Consider the following 12,007-nt stretch of genomic DNA (forward strand, 5'->3'; position numbering starts at 1 on the left):
GATGATGGTACATCTTACAGTCAATGGTTTAGATTTGATGAAATTTGTTAATCATACCCTGTGTGAATATACAATGCTTTGCACTTTAGAAAACACTTTCTCATCATATTTTCCATTTGAATCTCAAAAATCCCCTGAGAATTGGGCCTCGTGATACTTTCATCTCCATTGTAACTCTTGCCCAAGGTCACTCGGCTAATTAGAAATGTGCTCAAAATTACAACCCAGAACTTTGACTGTTGGTGTTAATATGTGACTTTATCCTGGTCTGGAACTTGGCATGGATTAATGGGGAACCAGGAAAGAGTCCGGTAGGATTTGGTTTCAGAACTACGGTTTAAGATGCTGGAATGATGGTGGGTTTTTGGCCAAGGGTGCAGTACCTCACAGGGACTGGGAAGCCCCCTTAGCCCAGAACTTTGCTGCATTTAATGGAAAATGGACAGGGGTATTGAAGATGCCAGGTGATAGGGTAAATCCAGAGGATGGAACACATGGCTATTTTTGCACAGAAAGAAGAGCAGTGTAGGAAGCACATAAGTTCTGGAGCCCACCTACTGTGAACCAAGGGCTGGCTGGCCTTGGGAGTACAAACATGAGGACAGGGTCCCTTTCCTTGAGGAGTGCTAATCTGTGTGTGCGCACGCTGTTCTCCGGGTGTGTTTTGGCTGCTCTGCCCTGAGCAGGGTTGATTTCAGGGAGGCCAGCGCAGAGGGAGGGGTGTTGGAAGAGACTCTTTGGGCTAAGTAGGAGTTGCCCAAGTGGAAGAAGGACAAGCAAGAGTCAATCAGTGAGGCAAATGGAGACAGGGAACATTTGAACGTTTATTCTTGAAGCTGTGTTTGGAATGGGTAGCATGAAAGGTGCTGTGGGAATTGAAGAAAGGGGAGGACTTTTATTTTTTGCTAAGTAGATTTAAATTTATCTTATAGGCTATAGGGGCCATTAAATGGCTCTCTAGAGATTCACAGAACAAGCCTGGGCAGGAGCTCTGAAACCATCTCTGGGAATAGGTATTTGGATAGTAATGCAGGAAGCATAGTAACACACTTAAGTAATTGGTTGAATGAACCTGAGACTTTGACCTTGGCAGGTAATTAGGAGTCTTAGCTCTCTGTGTGCATTGGTGGGTGGGGACTTTTCCTGGAACAGGGCTTGGAAAGCTGTGCCTTGCTGGAAGAAACCGAGGTGAGGAAGGGGAGGTAAAATCGTGCTGTATGCAGGAAGTTCCTATTTGTCTGGCTGGAAATCCAGGGCTTGAAGCTTGAAGGTGTGTATGAAATGGAATGGGAGTATGTTGTGGGTCCCGGCTCTAGGTTGCCTAGAGGCTTGGCAGAAATGGCCAGTGCGTCCCTATTGCAGGTCACAAAAAGGAGACAGCTGTATCCTTGAGGACTTCATCTCTTCTGACTTTCCACAAATAGGGTGAGTGGGTGGCTAGAGGGTTAATGGGATTCATGCTTAGAAGCAGCTGAGCCACAGAATTGAGGCTAGAACATGTTAATATTCCTAGTGTTCTTTCTTAATCATAATAGTAATAATAATATAGCTTTGAAAAATTTTTGAGTGCTTGACACGTGCTTACGTAATTCTCATTCTGATTTATTAGAGTTGGTTTTGTGATTATCGGTTTAATTTTTAGATGAGATGATGCATTTGGTTAAATATTTTACCACTCTACTAAGTGACACGGCCCAGTTTCCAACCTTCGCCTGGTCGATGGCATTGTCGCCACTCTCTTACATGCCCACGGAATGAAACGTTCAAACCAACACTGATATCAGTGTCCCTCCTTGGCATTTAATTCCATGCACGTTCATTGGGCCTGGCAGGAGCGTGACTGAGGGTTCATGTGGGTGAGCAGTCTCCTCAGCTCCACACCATTCCCTCTCTCAAGGTACTACCATCCCCTCAACCCTGTGGGTGTTTTCTCTCCCCAAACCTAAATGGAGAAGCTGGAGCCTCTCTGGCAAACCATCTGTACTCTCCCCACCCCCCATATTACCTCTTTCCCGTCCTCTGTAGTGATGAGGATTTCCTCCCAGTTTTATTGAGATGTAATTTACATACATTACTGTATAAGTCTAAGGTACAGCAGAATGGTTTGATTTACATATATTGTGAAATGATTACCACCGTAAGTTTAGTGAACATTCGTTGTCTCATATACAGAATAAATAAAAAGCAAAAAAGAACAAAATTTTCTCTGTAATGAGAATTAGGGATTTACTCTGACTTTCATATGTGTCATAGAAGAGTGTTAACTGCAGGCACCATGTTGTGCACGACCTCCCTAGTACTTAGGTGGTAAGGATTTGATGGAAGGCCTTGACCTTAGTCATTGCACTTGCAATATGGTTCCTGTGAAAATGCTAGATGACCTCTGGAGTTGAACCAAATAGCTGTTATTGGATCTTGCCCTCCATGGACATGCAGACTCCTTCCGTGAGTGAAGGTGTACAGTCTCAGGACACAAGAGCTTCCTGTGGCCTACCTGCCTCAGGTGGGTCATTTGCATTTTGATGACTCACTGATGCAGGCATTTTCTTGGGAGACACCTCAGGAATGGCATCCAGCAAAGTAAATAAGACCTTGGTTTTTTCCTCTTTGAATCCCTATCATCTGTGGTGCCCCTGAAGATGTTTAGAAACTTTTTATGAAATGAATGAACTGAAACAGTATAAGCACAAATCACCACTTGACCACCCTAAATGACAGAGGACCCAGAAAACCCTGGAATTTACTTATAAAAAATTGTGTATTTATTCTAACATGTGTAAATGTCAGTCCCCTTAAAGTACTCAGTGTTTGATGCAATGCACCTATCGAGACTTTTTCCCTGCTCAAAACAGTTTTGAACTCATTGATTTTGATGCTTTTTAGAGCATTGGCCATGTTTTTGTTTCCCTGCTCTATAGTGGCAAAACTTTTCCCTTTGAGGACTTTTTTTCATGTGGGGAAACAAAAAAAAAAAAAGAAAAAGAAAAAAAATCACCCCAGGAGAGATTGGGTAAATAGAGAGGTGGGGTGTGGGGGTCATACTGTTTTTGGTCAGAAACTTCTGAGCACTCAGCGTGGTGTGGACAGGTGCACTGGTAAATTACCACCCATCATGAAGTGGGCAAATGCGTTGAAAGAATATTAAAAAAATTCACTGAAGTTGAACGCAGCCTCTCACAACAATGCCAGCTGCTACACTGATATGGATGGGTTCCTAGAACCCTCACCTAGCAGGGGAAGTCTGTACTACAAGGGGCTTGCCCTCCAGAAGATAATTCTGTTTTTTTGGGCCCCCCCCATATGTTTGTTTGTCTTTGTATCCCCTCCACTTTAAAATAAGCTTCAGGAGGATCACAAGGATACCTTTGTTAATGGTCATGTTCCTAGTGCCCAGAGGAGGGCCTGGCACATGGTAGGCACTCTGGATGAAGAAAGGGATTAAGTTCACTGCAACTACAGATGACAGTGTTGGCGGAAGGGACTCTCTTTAGTGGTCCAGAAGCTGGGGCCTGTGGGCACAGGACTCCACGGAGAATAACTTACGCCGTAGCTGCCACAGAAGGCATTGGGCAGTCCTACCGTCAGGGTCCAGCTGGCTATTCTGTGAGTAGTCGGCATTGAAACTGCTCTTTGACTCTTCTGTCACACAGGTCATTCTGTTGTCTTTGAACATTCCTCTGTTTTTTTATCCGTGCCTTTGCCTATGCTGTGCTCTCTGCCTGCAGTTCCTGGCCTGTCCACTGTCTCTGCCTGCTGTAAACCTATGATCCTTCAAGTTCAAAGCCCAAACCTGTTTTGTTCCATGAAGCCAATCCGGACTCCTTGTGCCCTGCTAGTCCACATGTGTGTGATTGCATCTAGCTCAACCTCTTCTCTACTTGCCCCCTGCCTCAGGGCTTTGCTTAGAAGAATTTGGGAGGAGATACTAACTTAGAGATCCTTATTACTAAGTTTGAACTTGGTGCTTTGCACTTTGAAAACAAAGTGATTAAAATGGTTGAGTTTGAGTTTAAATGTGGTTTGTGGATTTTTTTTTACTGCCATTTATGCCTGTGTCTTGTTTGCAAGAACCAAGCTTCTGACTCCTTGATATCTCCCAGCTTCCTTGCCTGTGACAGCTGCCCCCCGCCCCGCACTCCCCCTCAGTTTGTTCAGCACATGTGTACTGAGTGATCACCATACGCCAGACAGAAATGCTGGGTGCTGGCTTATGAAGACAAGGGTCTGTTTTCGAGGATTTGGTTCTAGTATAAGAGAGAGATTAAAACAGAACATGGTAATGCCTTGTTAGAGCGATAAACAAAGGGCTAATGGAGTGACAAGCGCCTGGAAGAACAGACAGGTACTCCTGGAAAAGTCTGGCTTGGGTTTTGAAGAGAGAGGAGGGCTTCATATGGTGGGTGGGGTAGAAGAGCTTTCCAGGCATAGAGACCTTGATATGTATGGGTAAGCCTGAGGCCTAAGGGCGCTTGCGGAATAGAAGGGTCTGCTTGGTGATCACTGGGAAAGATGGCCCTGAGGGCTGGATGGTAAAGGCTGCTAGGAGAGCTAAGGATGAGGGAAGCCTTTTGGGGAGGGAAGGAGGCCTACGGTGACTTTTCCAGCAAAGGAGGGCCTTGTTGCATCTGTGCTTCAGAGAGCTCTGGTGGCAGAATGACAGTGGGTCAGAGCCACAGGCAGGGTCCTGCTTAGAAGTCTGCTGAAATGTTCCAGGACAGGAGATCATGTACCGGGCCAGCACAGCAGAGAGGGAAAAGTGGATTCTGGAAGCAGTTTGCTGTTAGAATCACATTAGGCAGCTTAGTTCTTACTCTTGTCCTTCTAATTATTTGCTGGCTTATCAGCCTTGGCTGGAAAAACTGTTTTATGTGACCATAGCTTGTAGGCAGTAGGAGACCCAGCAAGCTGGCAGCCAGTGGTGTTAGAAGCACTGGCTGGGGCCCTGGTGGCTAGAGCGACCTGCTTCCTCCTTGTGCTGGACAGGAAACTGAGCCCCCCTGGAAAGGGGCAGACTTGCTCTGTCACACCCTTGTCAGCTGAACTGGAATTGGGCTGTGGCCAGCTCTCCTTCAAAGGTGTTTTTGATTCTGTTTCTGCTGAGCCCAGCCTAACACATTCCTTCCCCACCCGCCTCACCCCCAGAGGCTTTGCTTAAGAGAATTCGGGAGGGGATATAACTTAGAGATCATTGTTCCTAGGCTTGAACCTTGTACTTTGCACTTGGAAAACAAAGTGATTAAGATGGTTCAGTTTGAGTTTGTGTGTGGTTTGTGGATTTATTTCTTCTACTGGCATTTATGCCTATGGCTTGTTTGCAGGAACCAAGCTTCTGACTCTTTGGCATCCCCCAGGTTTCTTGCTTGCGACAGCCCCTCCCCCACCCAGGCATTCCCCTTTTATTTCCACTTATTTTTGCTCACCTGAAGGTTTTCAGGCTGCCAATATTTGATCTGCTCCTCCTGTTTTTTTTTCCTTCCCTCTTAAACCTGCCAATCACAACCCATCTCACTGAACCCATTAGTATTTCATAGCCTTCATAGTACTTTTTATGTGGCAAATACATTTTACAACAGTTTTTATGATTCGGCTTCCACCTGCAATCCAAGAGATGGGTCAGCAGGATCAGTCTGGTCTGTCAGAGTGTGGGCAAGAATTCAGGGGTGAAGGAGCTTTCCCACACAGTGCTTGGCCTTGAGTGGCAGAGTGAGAATCAGGTCCTGTCCCAAAAGCTCCTGCCCTGCTCCTTAACTTCTGTAAGTGAGCATGAGAAATTGATGGGAAAGTCCTCAGCAAACCCTAAACATAGGCAGGAAATCATAGTTACTATTTCACTGTGTGCTAATTAGTAGCATTAACTCCCTGTGTCTGTGACTTTGGAAGACAACTGAGAATTAGTTTGAGGACTCCAGATCCCCGAGGGTCGGGGCTTTACTGTGCCATCATTTCGGCAGTACCATGGCCAGTGGTTTTGGGTATAGGAAAAACAAAGACCTTTTTTTGAGCCACACACTAGCCCTGTGATCTTCAGCAAATTTCGGAATATTCCAGGCCTCATTTACCTTCAAATAAACGTCATGTGATATATCACAGAGCATTTGTGAAAACCAGAGAAATATGCATGACAGTGCTTTATAAAAAGGTAATGTAGTGTGTCATGTGCCAGTTCCTGGTGCCTAGCCTGGCCTGGCACACAGGGATGGCACCTTACCCTTCTGGTGGGTATTGTGGGATTTAGACCCAGACAGGACCAAGTTTCAAATCCCAGGTGTGCTCCCTGGGTTAGTCACAGGCACGATTTGGTTTATCAACATAGTAATTTTTAGTCATCTTATTAATGGGCTACTGCAGTTGAGAGCAGTATGCTCTGCAAAGTGAGGCGAGTGCCACCGACGTCACAGGCATTTCTCGTCACCAGTGAGTGGACGTACGGCGTCCCTTCCTCCACTGTGACCATCTGACTCCCTTGGATTTTGTTTGTGTTGTGTTTTTCAGTCCTGCAGGGTTTGCTTCTACTGGAGCAATTGCTTGTGTTGTAGCCTCACATCAAAGCAAGCCCCGTGCACGTCAAGTGGAAAACGGGTGCTGAGGGGTGGTATCAGGCCGTCTTGAAAGACTCGTGTGGGCACCTAAGCAAGGATCAGGACAGGGCAGGGCTGTTTTGGTGACCTTCAAGAAATGTGCTTTGGCCTCCTTCCTCCTCCCTGGGGGCACCTTTTCTACTATAGCCATTGTTGACATTCCTTAGCCACTCAGGCCATCGACCAGCAGTTCAGCTGCCAAGTGACAGAGGGCTTCAGGAGGCCGAGAACCTTCCCCATTAGGAGAAGACGGCTGTGGGCAAATGTCATGTGATTTCCGTGGCATTTTAAGGAGACCACATTGTAGATGTTAGGAGATTCCTGTCCTCAATATTAGCCTCTGTTTCCTTGTCTGTAAAAATGGCTCTAGCAAAAGTAGTTATGTAAGAGGTAGAGGGACTGTTCTTTCTGGTTTTTCCAGGACAGCCCTGGTCTATGCCAGGGTCCTGCTGTAGTATTAATAATGTCCCCTTTTACTCCCAGAGATATTCTTATTTGGAGGATAAATGATGTGGTCACCCTACTTGTAGGTGAGTGCTGAGTGAGGTAGTGTAAGCAATATACATAAGGCCAGGCCTAAGGTAAGGACTCAACGCCCATGTACTGTGTTAGAGGAGATGGTAGGTGCTCACGAAATGTTTGTTCAGTGAACTGCATTCATGAAGGTAAATTGAGCATGTTTGAAGGGGATTGTAGACTGCAGGCACTTAGAGTTTATTAGATTTGATTAAAGCATGTTAATACCTGTTTAAAATATAAGAAAGTGCTGTGAGAGTGGTATAAATGAAGGACTCACAGAGTGGGCAAGTCCACTCCATGCTCAGAAGCTTGTTGGAAATGCTGGGCCTTGGGTTAGGCATTGAAGGATAGGAAAGCTTAGTTGGAGATGCACTGGGGCAGCTAAAATTGCTTTGGCTACTAAGAGTAAGAAATAAGATTGCATCTCTGTCCATGTGTGTACTTTAGCAGGGTTTTTGAATTTACTATGTTATATCCAGTGGCCCATCTTGCTAAAGATCTCTAACTGTAACTGAACTGTGGTAGCCCAATGTGGTACTAAATTCTGTGCCCAGAGGTCACAGAATAATCTGTATTTACTCTTAATGAATTTCTACTGAATATGGTTCTTGTTTAGTTCCCAGGAAGAAAAAAAACATTTACATGGCACCTGGAGCCTTTGTCTTGTTTGGTATGAAAAGGAATAATTTTTAGGAACTGCAGAAGGGAGTAGCCACCCCGAGGGTAGGGTTTACCCTGACTCATGGGAAAGGCAAACTCTGCTGTGACCCAGAGGGCAAGCAGCACCTTTTCTTAGAACAAGGTGAAAGTTAGGTCAGCTTTCCAGTAGTCTGGTTGTTTCCAACCTCAAAATCTTTCTTCTTGGCCACAGCCTAGCAGCTTTACTTGACAATAGGTTTCCAGCAACGGCAGCTGTATAGAACCCTAAAGATACATTTGTCCATCTATGTGACACAATCCTGTGTTTATTTGTACAACACTGTGCCATGGGTACTTGTGGATGCACTGAACTGTAAATCTAGTCTGGGTTTAGGAGATGTGATCCCTACCTCAGGGAGGTCATTTAAATCAACACAGTATGTAAAACTATATGCAAAAGTATCTGGTGGTTTTAATTGAATAGTAACTAACTCTAGGGACCTGGGAGAAACTTCACATATGAAAACACTGTTATTTGATTGGGCCTTGAAGGATGAATGGGAATCTGTTTGGTGGGCCAGAGGAGGAGAAGGTAGTTAAACAAGGGAAATACCATGGACAGAGACACAGAGGCGAGAAAGTGCACAGTGCTTTGGGAAGTCGGAGTCAATGGGGATGGCTGCTGAGTAGAGGCCTTGGAGATGAGGGTGGGACTAAGAATGACAAAGGTCTTGATTGCTCCATTGAAAAGTTGAGATTGCACTGTGAAAAAAGCATCAAGTAAGGAAGTGGGGTGATCGGACCTGTGCTTTAGGAAAATAATTGGTTATAATATGCCAGATGGATTGGAGGAAGGGTACTGGAGGGCTGTAACTCAGGCAAGAGATAAAGCAAAGCTGAATTAGAGCTGAGGAAATGGATGTGAGGGACAGTTCAGAGGTAGAATAGAGGTCACCCATTCTCATTTAAGCGAGAGTAACCCCAGACTCTGAACAGGTGACAAATGCAGAGTCCACAGCCCTGGTGCCAGCAGAACCCTGAGGTGATCCCACCCTCGTTAGAAGGGTGTCTTTAGATCCCAGTGTCTTTAGAAGGGTGACAGAGCTCATGGCTGTGAGTTAGCAATCTGTCTAGGAGACTCTCCATCCAGTCTTCTCTTCCAAGAATTCCATGAAACCTCTCGATTCTTAATGGATTAGTTCTTTTCAGAGTTATGAAATCTCTGATCACTGGAGATCTCTAAGTTGTATCTGGCTGAAATGCTACAGTGAAAACTCAGGCATCAGTTAAAGACATGATCTAGAATGTCTTTGAGGTCTATCGATCCTGATTTTTTTCCCTCCCTTTCTTTCCTCCCTCCCTTCCTCTCTTCCTTCCTTCTTTGGAAAAGATACTTACACCAGTCCTGCCTGGAGCTCCTGTACCCATTTGGCTCCTTGGAATCATTTTAGCAAAACGGGACAAACAGGCAGAGAGTGTTAAAAATGGGTGATTAGGCACTAAGAACGGTGGGCTACTGTTTGTGTGGAATGGTGAGAAAGCACTGTTTTGGTGTCAGTAGGTTTACACCCACTTACTGGGAGATCCTGTGACCTAGGCCAGCCTGCATGGATCTTACCACAGTGGAATCCAGCAATGTAGTCTTGTCACTTTCTGCCAGTTGCCAGTTTTGTAGTGGTTTAAAATGAATCGTGTTTTCCTGCAGACTACAGGTAAGTCCCCACAATAGTCCTGTGAGTACTTATTGTTACTGTCCAAGTTTTACTGGTCAGGAATGTGAGACTGAGAAAAGTTAAGTGACTTGCCCAGGGCTTATGTTAACGAGATGCTGAGGCAGGACTTCAACTTCAGTTTTTCATCGGCACAATGGCAGCCTGGAATGATCCCCAAGAGAGGCTGTAGGACCCACATTTAATATTAGGGTCCACACTGAACAAAGGCAGACAGCCACATCTTTTGTATTTCACTGTAAAGTATGACAAATCGTCAACCTTAAATAGATGTTTACCATCTGGCTAAATAAGTTGTAAGTTCTTTCAAAGGAGAACATAAGGGACAAAAATACTACATGTTCCCATTCCTGTTCATACCAGGTGCCATGCACCCCCCAGAAAGACCGCCCCGATCTGCAGTCATTCACCAGTGTGGCTGTCTCCTTTCCTCTGTGTCTTCACTGGGACTCAAGTTCATGACTTGCAGTTGTGTATGCTAAATTAATATGTAAAGAATGATATTCCATTATTGTTTCAAAGATAAAAAACATCTCAGGAAGGGGCGTAGGTTGTTTGTCCTGTGTGAGTTGTGAAATGGCAGTACTGAACAGTGGTCTGGGCTGGAGAAGCGTGCTATGAAAGGACTGAAAATGTTTAGTTTTTGGAGTTGCCTAACCTTTATTTATGTATTAATTTGTTTGTTCAGTCAGTGTTTATTGAGTACCTATTATGTGTGCCAGGCACTGTTCCAGAGGCTATACATACCACAAAATAAATACATGAGTAAAGTCAGTGATCTTCAGTTCAACTTCCTCTTTTAACATGGTGGTAGCTGAGACCCAGAAAAGTTAGGTTAATTACCTAGGGTCATATGGCTTATTTTGTAGCACAGCCAACCATCTATTTGAATAGTAACTGTGATTGAAAATGTTTAGTATCAGTAGCTTTCTAAATCATGGAAACACCCAGAAAAGTTCTGAATAGTGATGTGCAAACAACATCTCCATCCCATGTCTGTACTGAGAAAGCAGAGTCCTGATTTTGGGTTTAGAAAATGTGATTACCTGGTTCTTCAGCCTCATATAGAATTCCTTCCTAGACCTCTCTCCCCCTTACATTTCTTTATTCTTAAATAATTACACTTATTTTAAAAACAGAGCTAGAAAACAAAATGATTCTGATCCAAACAGTTTGGACCAACAGGGAACTTTCTTGGACACATTTTTGGTAAGTGGGAAGAACAGATGACACATTTCTCTAGCAAATAAAATAGTCAATTTAGATTTAATAAGGCAGTTATCTTCAGGTAATAAAAATTCAACTAACTTGCCATAACTATCTTGTTTAAAGTCAATTATGAGCCTCATATTCCTCACTTGCTGGGTAGAATTTAATAGAACTTCAGTTAAGCATTTATTGCTTATCTAATTCAAAATTAAGTTAATCACCACAGTTGGTAACAACCACTGAGTATTTAATTAACATTCAGCAAACTATCTTATTAAATCTAAATAAGATGCAGACAAGCACCGTTTCCCCATGTCCCACCCCAAGGGCCTTTGGTTTTACCTTGGCTTCCTCTTCTGACTTGTCATCTTCACTCTCTTCTGGTTGACACCCGACTTGGGTGAAGGAGTTGGAGAGGCAGGAGTTCATAGGGTTATGGGAACTTCTGGCTTTGGGCACAGCTGAGAAACTTCTGTTCCATTCAGTTCCATCCCATTCTTCAAGAATTATCAAACCCATTTGTTGTGGAAGACATTCTTTTAAACAGTTAGGAACATGTGGAGGAGGTCATACTGACATATTTAGTTTTTCTTTCTCATCTTAAAATATGAGAGGATTGGATTTAGTTCATTCATTTAACATATATTCATTGGCCTAAGGTTTGTAAGCTACTTTGCTGGGAGTCCTTGCTCTTATGGAAGACATGTGGTCTAGTATGAGAAGTGCAGTAGTAGAAATGTTGGATAAGGTGCTGCTGCAGAAACATTGAAGTTCCTTAAATGTTGGGATTCTTAAGACAGTGTTTCCCAAAGTGTTAAGGGTGTCCTATGGCAAAAAGTTCCTATAGCCATGTAAGTTTGGAAAAGTCCAAGTTAAACAAAATTAAGTGGGTATGTTTATCATTGGACTTCTCTGAGCCTTTAGTAGACTAACGCACATTATGGCATTCTAAGAGGTTTATTTCCCAAGTTATTTGCTCACAGACTTCCATTCCCCCCAGGACATTGATTGGGCTTAGTGTTCCAGTGTGCTTTGGGAAAAGCTTCTGTGAGCCGTGGATCCTGGCTACCAGCATCTCAGCCGAGGAGGGGTACTCTGGCGTGCGCCTCACCAACTATTACAGGGTTTGGAGGTTCTAATATGTATGAAAGGTGAGCAAGTGAAATGGGTGATTGCAGACACAGGGACTTCAGGCTGGGGTTGAGGGTGTAAAGTCAGGGCAGGCTTTCCTCATGAGAGCTGGGCTTGTGAGAGAGAGAGCGAGAGAGCGCGAGCGTGTGTGTATGAGGACAGAGGCCTGGAGGATTGCCAGAGTCACTGGGAACAGAACCA

The 12,007-nt window shown here is 44.3% G+C and overlaps 1 protein-coding gene across 5 annotated transcripts in view; it reads left to right on the forward strand.

Moving 5' to 3' along the window:
• The window catches only part of LOC123826937 (LIM domain containing preferred translocation partner in lipoma), a 634,789-nt gene that overhangs the window by 2,513 nt on the left and 620,269 nt on the right, over positions 1 to 12,007 (forward strand). Inside the window, exon 1 of one of the 5 annotated variants that reach the window (XM_045851153.1) lies at positions 1,166 to 1,270. The exons of the other annotated variants lie outside the window; for them this stretch is intronic. The gene's annotated coding sequence lies outside the window, so the exon portion shown is untranslated. Of the gene's footprint in view, positions 1 to 1,165; positions 1,271 to 12,007 lie in introns of those variants that run through there. 5 annotated transcript variants of the gene reach the window in all.

Source organism: Phyllostomus hastatus, unplaced genomic scaffold, assembly GCF_019186645.2.
Source record: "Phyllostomus hastatus isolate PE091 unplaced genomic scaffold, TTU_PhHast_1.1 phas_contig_86, whole genome shotgun sequence".
In the NCBI taxonomy this organism is placed as follows: domain Eukaryota; kingdom Metazoa; phylum Chordata; class Mammalia; order Chiroptera; family Phyllostomidae; genus Phyllostomus; species Phyllostomus hastatus.